Source organism: Pezoporus wallicus, unplaced genomic scaffold (genome assembly GCF_028554395.1).
Source record: "Pezoporus wallicus isolate ANWC-B61680 ecotype Strahan unplaced genomic scaffold, APGP_CSIRO_Pwel_v1 contig_6658, whole genome shotgun sequence".
In the NCBI taxonomy this organism is placed as follows: domain Eukaryota; kingdom Metazoa; phylum Chordata; class Aves; order Psittaciformes; family Psittacidae; genus Pezoporus; species Pezoporus wallicus.
In genome coordinates, this window is record NW_026642312.1 from 3,500,972 (window position 1) to 3,513,138 (window position 12,167).

Genomic DNA, 12,167 nt, shown 5'->3' on the forward strand with positions numbered 1-12,167 from the left:
GAGAAGCTGCACTGTTGCAGGTAAGGTTTCTACACAAAATGCAGCATTCATAAATAAAAAGGGCATTTTTATTTTGCTCAGGAAAATTGTTGGTATTTTTGCTTTCTTCATTTTCAAGAACTTTGAAGTGCTGCTATTCCCAAAAAATGGGAACTCTCCTTTGTTTATACCTAAAGTACACAGACATATGCATGCACACACAAACATACACACAAACATCTCTTTATGTCTACCAGTTTATCAAATTTCAGATAAAGTCATATTCTAAACACTTTTGGGACTGGTAGTACAAACGGGACCCTCTAACAAGCACTGGAGTTAGGGATTAACAAGAAAATGGGAGAAAAGCATTGGAGAGACTCTTTGCTTAGTTTAAAGGAGGCTAAGGAAAACAATAGTTATCCTGTACCATCCGTTGGGAAAGTTCTGGAAGGAAGAATATGTATATGAGAACATTTTTAAGATTCATGGAATATAAGAATGAGATGACAAGGAAATAAGTAATAATGAGTGGACTGGTCAGGTAAAGTTCTGAGCCCTATACTGAAGCATGATTGTAGAAGTTTCAAGAATGGTAGAAGCACTGACCATTTTGTATGCTGTCATGTGCATTTACTCTCACTGAAGAGCCTGTCCAGACAACAAAAGTTTTTTCTCTACCTTTTTTCATTAGTGAGGAATGTCCAGGAAGATAATGGACACAAGCGGAGGGGAGAGTAAAGTGCATATGAGGTTTGACTGCATTTTGGAGAAATTATCTTGTTACCTTGAAAATTCCTTGAGGCTTAATAAAGGTGCTAGCACACATTAATTACCCAACAAGAAAAAATTATGTTTTGATCATCCATAGCGTATGTATGGAAAAAGGATAGTAGCTTCAACATCAGTATAGTATCTGATGGTTTAGCACATTGCCCCATTAAATATCCTTGAATTTTAACTCCCCTCTTACTCTTCTCTGTTCCCTCCTCCCCCAAAATCTACATTTTTTTAATGTTGTAATCAAAATTATGCATAGAAGGAAGAAAATCCCAATTTTGAACAATTTTTTTTTCAGGATTTTAGTATGGTTCCACTTTTTTTTTTTTTTTTACTCAGAATTTTACTGCAAAAATTTTGTCCTAACAGATATGAAAAAAGATATGCAAATCTAGAATTTAAGAAAATTTTAGTGTAATGCAGTTTCTAAGATAGAATGATAATTATCCAATTTCTTTTCAGTCATCAAAGAATAAAAGAATTTCAATTACCATAAAGTGGGAAAATGTGGAAATGAAATTTGACCTAGCAGAATATATGGAACTATTGCTTGAGAACAAGATACATTTTATCAGATATAAAAAAGAGAGGCAGACTGCTATACAGAGGAAGGTGAAGTCAAGTACATATGGAGGAATTTGGACGTTTAGGTGGCATTGATTTTTTTGAACAATTGTTACTTGCTTTTCTCTAGGTGAGCGGCAGTCAGCCAAAAGCATTCCATAAGCCACAATATGGTCCAGAAGCCACTTTTGAACTATGCTGATGTCAAAAGTAGACAATGATATGGGCTTCTTGTGAAACTGAACTAAAATCAGACTCCACCATCCATTGTCTCAAAGATTGGTGTGAGGAGCTGAGGTCCACTGTTTCGAGGATGGGTATTAGGATCTGAGATAAGACTCCACCATCTATTGTCTGAGAGTTGAGTGTGAAGAGCTGAAATAAGGCTCAACATTTGATTGTTTCAAGTATTGGTATGAGGAACTGCTATCCATTATTTGAAGAGCTGGCTGCAAGACCAGTGAAACTGGATGAAAACAATCCACCAGGAATGTGCCATATGTGACATTAAGAACAGAGGTACTTCCCCCAGCACATAATAAAAGGGGAAAAACGTAATCGCTGGGGAGCCACCAACCGCTGAAGACAACTACAGACCCTAGGGATGCTGTTGGATCTGTGGTGTTGACTATCCCTCTGCACTCCAAATGCTTGCTAAATCTCTACCCTTTTTTTTTCTAATCTCTCCTACCGCTATCTTTGTTATAATAATAATCTTTTTTATAATAATTATCTTTTTATAATAAACAAACTGACTGTTTGTGGTACTTGACCTTGTTTGCGTCTTAGTTTCACTCTGGAATTATGAATTAAATGTTTCCGACACTGGGTTTTATCCAGTTGGACCTTAACACTCCTAAAATGAATTTTGATTCATAAGTAATTGAATGCTTTATCACACTTTTGGATAGGTTTCTAGTAGTAAATGAACATTTTAAAAATCAGATTGAGGTCACAGAGTGATGGGTCTATTCAGTTAGGAAAGGACCTTTGGACACCACCTGTTCCCAGCCTCCTTCTCAAAGCAGGATCAATGTGCAGTACAGACCAGGCTGCTTTGGGCTTTCTCCAACCAGGTTTTGAAAACCTCCTTAAAGCTTTTAGAGACATCTGTGATATGAACACCAGTAAAAATGCTGTGAGAACCTTTTGGACATTTCCTTCTGGATTGATTCAGGAGATTACCTCAGAGCTACTTCAGCAAGAAAGTTCCTCAGGAAATTTCCCAGATGATAGCTTTGCAGAAGAACTGCAATAACTTTTCCAGTGTAGGAAGTTTGAATAGGATACTTGGTCCTACAGTCTGCATTTGTTTATGAATCAGTTCTGAACATACTGGTGGGATGGGAGAAATCTATAACCTTTGATCAGTAGTGTCTTTAGCAGGACTCCTTTTGAGAATTACAGAACTACCCATGGCTTCTATCTCAGTAAACATGATTCCTGCACTGACATCAACTCATAACCTGCTGGTAAGTAGTTTGTGAAGTTGTTTTGTTGATGAAACCACAGGCTACAGTTTTAGGAAAGCAGTTCTTTCTTAAGGAAATTAACAAAAATAAAATTGTCTGCTTAATCTTAATTTGTAAATAGCAGACAGATGCTTATTTTGGTAGTACTTGGCTTTGATGCTCTTAAGAAGTGCTATGTTACAATGTGAAAATTTGATTAAATGTAAACAGCTTGATTAAATAAAAATGAATTTGCAATGCATTTATTCCTCTGATAGAGTTACTTTCTAAGACGTAAATTATTTCATTTTGAAATATGTTCTCCCTTACTAAGCTGTCAGAATTAGGATCTACAAAATAGGTAAGAAAACTTTCTTTGTGACATGTATGGCATCACCTATAAAAGCACAGTAAAGTACAACATCTGAGTGATATTTCACCTCCATATGATATGAGATTACAACTTCATGAAGAGTAAATGTTTGACATTGGCTAAGGAAGGTCCCTTCCAACCATAACGATTCTCTGGTTCTGTAAATTGTTACTCATAATGTGACATGAACAAGTTCTGACTAGATTTTTTAAATTGTTTTTTCATCTTTCCAAAATTAAGATTAACAGTATTTTTAGCAAATGGAAGAAAATAATTACGTAAATAAAAAAATAATAACTAATACAAGGCAAAGGTTGAATTGCTTCAAGGATTTCACTGCTTTATGTGAAAATTCTTGAGATGTGTTTAATCGCAAGACTATTTCCTTACATATCAAAATGTATCGTTTTAATATTTTTTCTCCTGTAAGAATGTTAAACGTATTTCCTCTACATTAAACTCACTGAGAGCATGAAACTGTAGCCTAGTGCCTGTGCTTAGAGGAAAGCAGCAAGTAATGTGTAGAAGACAAGCAAGAAGTACAACTGAGGAAAACCCAATCTTTTTCAGACTATGGATTCATACAGCTTATTTTCTGGTTTGTTTGTTGGTTTTTTTAACCTTGTAAATTCTGATTTTAGTTTTGAACTGGGGGACAGCATAAGTATGAAACACAGTTCCTAAGTCAGGGGTCTAAATAGAGAGATATAAGTATCAATTTAGATACTTACTTTTGAATTTTCTTGATCTAATTTATTTTAGAGAAGGTTACACTTGTGAAGAGAGAATTCTTGTGATCAAATTCACAGTTTCTGTGCTTTAGATGCTTAGATGGACATTCACAAACTGCATCAAGGAAAACTGCACTGACAGTTTATGCTGGTAACGGTGAAATGGCAATTCTATTTTCAGCTCAAGTGGAACCTTATAACTGGATATTCTATTCAAGATCTTCTCAGTCTTTTTCCTCCTACATCTTAATATATGTAATCACACTTTTCATGGCTTTCCATGACCCTACAGCCAACTCTTTGCAGCAGCTCACCCTCAGATACAGAAATGCTCCAAGATGTTTTCTGTATGTTTTCCAGAGACACAAAAGTAACACCCATGAACCTGACAAAAACTTGTTCTGTTCTCTGGTCATAAGACTAAATAACTCATAAATTGAGATCTTCTGATCTACACAGAAGTTGGCAGACTGTATGAGTTAGAGGAAATGCTGAAATATTTCAAGACTTTATCTCTTAAAAAAGCAGAAGAAGTGTGAAGATCAAGCAGATGGAGATTGTCAAAAGCCTTTATTAATGTTTGATTTTATGTATCACATTATATGAGGCACTGATACACTCAATCTTTTTACTGCTGCAGATATACATTAGATAGGATCTGTGTTGTCTGGAAAGGATTATAAACATAAAACACCTTTTGTAATTGCAAGAAAAGAAGTAGTAAGAGTTATTACACAGGAAGAAGATTTATAATGATGCCACAGGGCACATTACAAACAAACAGGAAAACAAATGAACATTAAAGGCCGGAAGATGATGACTTTATTGTTCTTCAAGGTCTGCCCTCACCATATGGTCTATCTAACAATCTATGATTGTTTTTACCTTTCCAAATTTTTTATGGTCCCTCTGTGTTACACACATAAAATGTTAGGAAAATTAACCACTGGCACATTCTGATAAGCTGGTTTGCAAACATAAAATGAAAAACCTCTCAGCATTTTTCCCTTTGAAAATAATACTAGCTTAATTTCGTGTCTAGATTTAAAACCCTTATTTGTTTTCTAGAAGTTATCAAATTGTATTCAAAATGATACCTACCTGTAGCTTACAACAGAAAAAAATTGTCTATTCTAACGTAATTAGAAGCAAGTACTGCCACTGCATTGAAAATCAGGTGGACAAGAGAGGAAAAAGGCCTGACAGCTGAGGTGATAGCAGTTCTTCTGCAGGCTGCATATTCCCCAGCATTTGACTATGTCCAGAGCACATACAGCCCATATTTCCATCCCAGACCCTCTGCTGCCCACTCCTAGCTCATTTACCTTCTTCCAGTTATAGTCAGAGCATCCAAGCAACGTGGGTGATCCAAGCGTCTGAGATGGATGGGGCTTTGAGCAATGTGGTCTAGTGGAAGGTGTCTCTGGCCATGGCAGTGGGATTGGAACTAGATGAGCTTTAAGGTACCTTCCAACTCAAATCATTCTATGATTCTATGTGGGAGACACTGACCTGCTGTTTAGAGTGCAGGCCACTACCCAGTTTTGGGGGGCTCTATCTTCTCCTTTGAGACTTGCTCATTATTTCATGCTTTTCTTCCTGGCTAGTGTTACTTTCTGCCAGTAGATGAGACTGGGCAGCCTGGCTCCAAGAGTGGAGGAGAAGATATGCTTTACAGGTACATCTTCTTTAATGGGGGCAGAGAGGTGGGAGATGTCAGAAACTTTTAACCTTCCTAAGTGAGGTGCATTTTTAGAACCACCTCCCTCCTTCCCCTTTCATACACAGGTGCAGGATGAAGGATTTCCAGATCCCAACCTTGTCATTGAAATAACAGGATAATACCATCCCCCACAGCAGTGAAAATGTTTCCCTGTGTCTTCCTTCCTGGCATGTTAGTTGTAGGTGTATGCATTTCTGTGGACATGGATGGGCATGTGGTAGGTAGAATCACTTTTGGCCCCCATGGTTTTAAGAGCCCTTCATCACCAATAGGTCAGAAGAGGTTTTTAAAATGCACACATACCTCCTAAGCTGATGGACAATTTCCACCCTTCCTGGGCTCACCCTTTTCCTCTTTCTTTTGATAGCAATAGTTTCTGCCAAACTGGAAAGAAGAGTAGCAGACAATGACATAAAGAACAGCCAGGAGCACCACCTTGACTATGCCTCTCAAAAGCAGAGTGGTGACCAGCTAGTGACTAGTTTCCATATTCTACAACAGTATGTGTAAGAAACACTGAAATTAAAATTAGCCTATTTTACCCTCAGTCAATGCCTGTGGGATCACTGTTCTACAAATCTAAGCTCTGCGAATTTGAAATACATAGTCAACCTTCAATAACATAAAGGTTCTTTATGTTTTTCCCAGCACAGAGAATGCTTCATGAAGTAGGAGCTGCAGTTTGATAGAGGGCTGTTTTGTACAAGGGCATGTTCTCCTGAAATGGTAAGGAATTTCTCTGCACAAGAGCAAGTGCATCTCTGACACATCAGAGGTGGATCCAATAGAAAAAGAAAGCTGTAAAAGGTCTTGAGACTAAAGATACAGTAAAAAAAAAAATGTTGGCTACAGGCAGGTGTTACAGTGCTATGGGAGTTTCACTGTGGATCTCGGGACAAGGAGGTTTGCCGATTTCTCTCTTCTAACCAAATCACAGAAGAATGGGAGGTCAAATGGACCCTCAAAGCCCTCCTTCCCTGATAAAATGTGGCCCTATTTCACATCCTGAGGCATGTAATACAGACATTCTTTTGTCACTCATTGTTGACACGTATGACAGCATGAACTTAAGATCTTTTCTTGCATATTATTTGGTAGACAATTTTTCTTTTTTTTTAGAGTGAATGGTCATCCTTTCTCCAAAATTAATAGAAAATATTATTTATTACAAAGGAGCAAGATACTGTGACTTGCCAGATGTCATTTATTATGTAAACACTGAGGCTATATAATGCTTTCAGCATAAAGGGATCCACCCTCACCCACCAATACTGAATTTTGAAATATTATAATAATTCTTACAGGCCATAGTGACAGCTTTTAACAAAGGAAAAGCTGATCTCCTGCACATATGTCAGTTGCCAGACTAAGTCATCTTTTAAGCCACGATGAGCTGATGAGTCCTGTTTATGTGCATGTGTGTGTAAGTAATCAAACCAAAAACAGTCAGAAACACTTAGAAATGATAATACTGGCATTGTTCATACCAGTAAATTCCTGCTCATGTAGTGACTCAGTTGGTAATCCACAAGGTGTTTCTAGGTTTTGTCAAATATTAGCTAGTATAATCAACTGGTATTAGCACTGTTTGCAAAACAGAGTTAATGAACTAGTTGTAGGATTATAGAACAGACTTTATAAAACATGTGAGAGACAAAAAAGGCATTAGCATTCTCCTAAACAAGGTTATTGTATTAATCTTAAAATCTTTAATTGATAAACTCCAACAATTCCAATGACTCTGCATATGATGCACAGATGATTTAGAAAAAGCCAACTAACTTTGCATTTTATTAGCTATAGAATTCCCTCTGTTAAATTTGTATCCATCTTATCTACTTCTGAGTAGGTATCACCCATTCCAAATGAATGTCATTTTACACATGACTTTTAAGCCAGAGTCATATTTTCACACAATCTTATGGTGCAGTGAAGAGGAAGGATAAGAAGCAGCAATCGACTTAATTAATGAATTGTTCAGTTACTTCAGCCAAAAAAAAGAATTTAGGAAGTGGAGACTAAATCAGATTGCTAAAGATGAATACAGAATTACATAGGCAGGCATGTGGAAACAAGACTAAGGCATAAACCCTATGAAACCAACAACACATATCATAATAACAAATGCATGCTAGCAGAAGAGTAGAAAAAAATCCTGGCTCATTACCCAACAGAGAAAGAAACTACTAACAGCTAAGAAAAAACATGTATTTTGTGCCCTTTTTGAATCTTGCCTTCTTAAAATCCCCCCTCTGTCAGTACTGGTTTCCACAAGTGATTACTTCACACCAGTGGGATAAGATCTCAGCCTAGAGCAAGGGGAAAACAGGTATGAAGACGTTTAGGTTAAGATATCTGTTTGGAATGAAGATATTTAGGTAATAAAGATAACTGTTCAGAGATCAGCTGGCCCTAACAGATTTCATTCTAAAATATTTATGCAACTGGCTGAAATAAAGCTGTTCACTAGCAGTTATTTTGTAAGTTATTCTTAGGTACAAGAGACAGCCTAAATGCAGGGTAACCTAAGAATGGTAAAAGGAAGCGAGCTGGAGAATTTAATAGGGATTTTACAGTATTTTCAGCTTCATTGTAGACCCTCAGTAACCTTGACACAAGAAACTAAACCATCTGCAAGTAGGAAAGAGACTGAAAGATCACAGGATTAATAGCAGCTAATGTGGTTTTGTAAAACATTAAATGTGGCAAATCAATATAATTTTATTCTGCAATGGGAAAATGAGACATGGATAGAATAAAACCACAGAAACATAGAAATATGTTTTCACATCACAACAATAATAGAACTTCCAATTATGTCCTCATGATATTCTGATAAACAGGTTAGGAAGACATGATTTTGACAAAATTTATTACAGGACTATCTGGATAAAATCTGGTGCACGTGGGTATAGATCTTGTTGGGAAACTGTAATTAGAAGGGTAGCTACAGGTGAATTACCATCCACAGTAGAAGAGGCCTGCTCAGAATATGTTTTTACTTAAATCTTGTAATTAATAAATTTGTTACTGAGTAAAATCAAGATTATTGAACGTGCCGATGATGGAAAACGAGGCGAGGCTGCAAGTTGAAACATAACACTGGAATCCAAACTTACTTTGACAAATTGCAGAAATGATCCAACAGAACATGAAATTCAGTGGTGAGAAATGCAGTGTGCAGTTGTGCAAGTAAAATCTGAAAAACCTGTTAGAAATCAATCCTATGGGAAGAGATAAACAATGTGAACATAAGAAGGTTACTCTTAAAGGTTCATTTTCGAGACAGCACACTTCTGAACGACCCTTGTGTCCAGATTGTGAACCTGTTATCTAGTCCTGTTCTCCATATATCAGGAAAAGAGAAGAAAATTAAGTATCAGCTACATACACTGAATATTTTAGGCAAGATTTAATTTGGGGTATTTAATGGTTTTGGATACAATTGGAAAGAGGATGAGATCTACTGTATTGAAAAACAATGCCAGAAAACATTAGTTATCTGGACAATAAGGCTTCTTTACTAGGGTCTTGAACTGTAGCAAGAGGTACATACCCTTTAAAATATTGTCTCCAGAAGTAACTGTTCCTTCCCCGGAAGAAGTACAGAGCTGCAGTAGACCTGGTAGATATTTTGACCTCTACATTGGCTGGCTGGCTCAGCACCTGGGAATAGACTTTAGAGGGAAGTTACCTTAATCTATGGACTCTTAGGAATCTGAGATGAACAAAATCGCCACCAATTCCTAGGAATGTATGTGGAGTTTTCTGTGTCGTGCTACGTAAGATGCAATACTGGTCCTTTCTAAAGGAGTTTTTAAGGTTGAAGGCTGAAAAAGTCTATGCCATTGCATTCAGCAACCATTGTTGTTAATCCTTGTATTTTCCTATACCTAGGAAAGTTCCTCCTTTTTCTGATGCAATTCTTGGAAAGGACAAAATGGCTTTAAATCCCACCTCCCCACTCTTTCACTGCTTTGAGCTCTAGGTCAAAGAAGTCTCCCAAATCCATAGTTCATTTAAAATTCTGTTTGTCTCACAGCGATGGAACAGGTCTGGCTTGTATCAGACAGAAACACAACAGACAAGGGTAAGCTGCCTCTGGGAAGAGGTTGGGGTCTAGCCAATCAAAATTGAGACAAAATTGTTCAGTTATTTTGGCTTTTTTTCCTTCACGTAACAGTTTGTTTATCAAGTATTCTCTTACTGTAGGAGAAGATAACTATTGAAAACTGAGCTCTTTAATAATTTCAGATCCACAGCTGAAGAATATCATGTTAAATGAAGTCTCATGTGCAACTTCTCACATAAGGCACTGCTGCAGTGAAATTGCCAAGAAACAGCTCAAGGAGATACTCTGGGATATGTAGATTGTTGCAGTTAAAATATCCTGGCTTTCTTTTTTTTTTTTGCTGAATACTAGGAGTTCTATGCAGAATACAGAGACTCTCACAGTTGCTCCTGCTGAAAAGCTGCCAAAGCAGCACTAAAATATCTGACACAGGACACTCCACAGGACTGAACTGGTTCTTGAGTCTTCATTTTGGTTATGATACAATCTAAGTGGCTAGTTATTCATTGTTACCATAGGTATTTTAATGTCGGTGTATTTCTCCTACAAGTAAAATATTGTTGAAAAATCAAAGTAATTTTCTGCAGTTGTTGCTCTCTTCAGGGTCTACAAAAAGCACACTGTATTGCTTGGAGAGCACTGAGTGATATTATCATCAGAATCTTGTTCATAAATTAACAAAGAAGATTGGCACTTCTTGGGGGGGGGGTTGATTAGTCTTTTTTTGATTGGTTTTCTTATGCAGATGAGCTCTAGTTGCTCAAACATGATGGAACATTAATTAGGATATGTGGAAGGTAAAAACTAAGTGAAATGCAAAGGATATATAGATACCTGTAATTTAAGAACATTTCTTGAGGATATTGTTGAAAAATAAAAAGAAGAAAAAAAGTAATAAACCCAACCTAGATATGCAGACTCTATGGAACAAGATAACAGAGACAATATCAAAGGCCAAATTTCTCTGGTCACAGATTGAGGGAACACAACTGAATGAATCACTCAACACCTTAGAGAGGCTTCACCAGCTTTTTGTAACTGATAAGAAGGGGTGTAGAGGGGCAACGAGAGTATCAGGTGTCCCACAGGAAAAAGCAAACTTACTCTCAGAGTCTTTACCAGGCTCTTGGGAATGGGTGAAATTTATTACAGGGTGTTTAGGGGAAAGAACTGAAGGCAGGGAAAGGGTCAATGCCCTTGTCCAGCTGAGCTCCACATCTGATCACTGCTCTGTCCTATATTCTTGAGCCCTGTTCCTCACTCTTTCCTGTGTGACCCGGCTCTCTGTGTGAAGGCGTGTGGAGATGACTCACTAGCACACTTCAAGTTGGACTAGCTGGGAAGTTGGAAGAGACAAGAATCTGGACAGACAAAAGGTCAGACATGGAGATGAGTTAAATGGGGCCATGGGTCCTGAATGAACAAAGAGTGAAGGTGCATGAATGTACACTAGTAAAGTGATCCTCTGGAGAGGGGGAACAGGACTTCACTGTGTTGTTCATTTCTGTGTGAGTGCTGTTTATGTTTAGATGGGTGCACACTCTGCTCATCTGTGTGGCCCACTGTGTGCATCCTGTGCCTATGCATCTATTCGGAAAGCATGTTAAGCCTTACTAACAAATGATCCCAATAACAGCAATACCAGAAAACAGAATATGTAGGAGAAATCTCTTGGGCTTTAAACTCCTCTAGATTTGGCAAACATTCATACATACCCCAAAATTCTTAACATAATAGCTATATTATAATTTCTATTCAAGAATGATGGGGAGGAGGGGGAAGAGGCAGCAGTGCTGAATTGCCAGATGTATAATCTTGTATTGTCACCTTTTAATTATATACCATCTCTCCATTAAGCCACTGAAGATTAGGTACAGAAAATTGACTAAATACTTCAGGGGAAGCAGAGAGCTAAGTCTAAAGGTACTGCTAACTAAATAGTCATAGTTTCCTACATCTGCTTAAGAAAAGTAGGAATATGATGATGTACAGAGAAGGAAAACAGGGTCCCTAAGAATAATCATGGAAGTCCATATAGTCTCTTAGGATAAAGGGGTATGGCTTAGAGTCAATATGGTACTAGAAATGAAGCTTGACCTGAAAGTAGCAACAGGTCTGCACAGAGCTTGGCAGTACAAAGGAAGAAACCTGAAGGATAACAGAGCTGGCTGTAGTAGACAATAACAGTGAAAAGAAATCAGGTGATGATAGATATACAGAGACAGGAAATCAAGAGCAAAGGAGACACCTGTGATACAGTAAATGAAATAGCCTTCTCCATTGCTCTGGAAGACTAATAAAGCGCCATTGCCTGTGCTGGTCTGAAAGGTTAGTCAGGACTGTTACTGTAATAGTCAAGTACATCATTTTGGCCATTCTCCACAACAAAATACAGCAATTTCCAGTATAGGGTTGGCAACCTCACCTCTTCGGTAACATGTTTCTTTGCCAACTACTTGTAAGATGGAAAGCTGAGACCACCTGGCAAAACAGT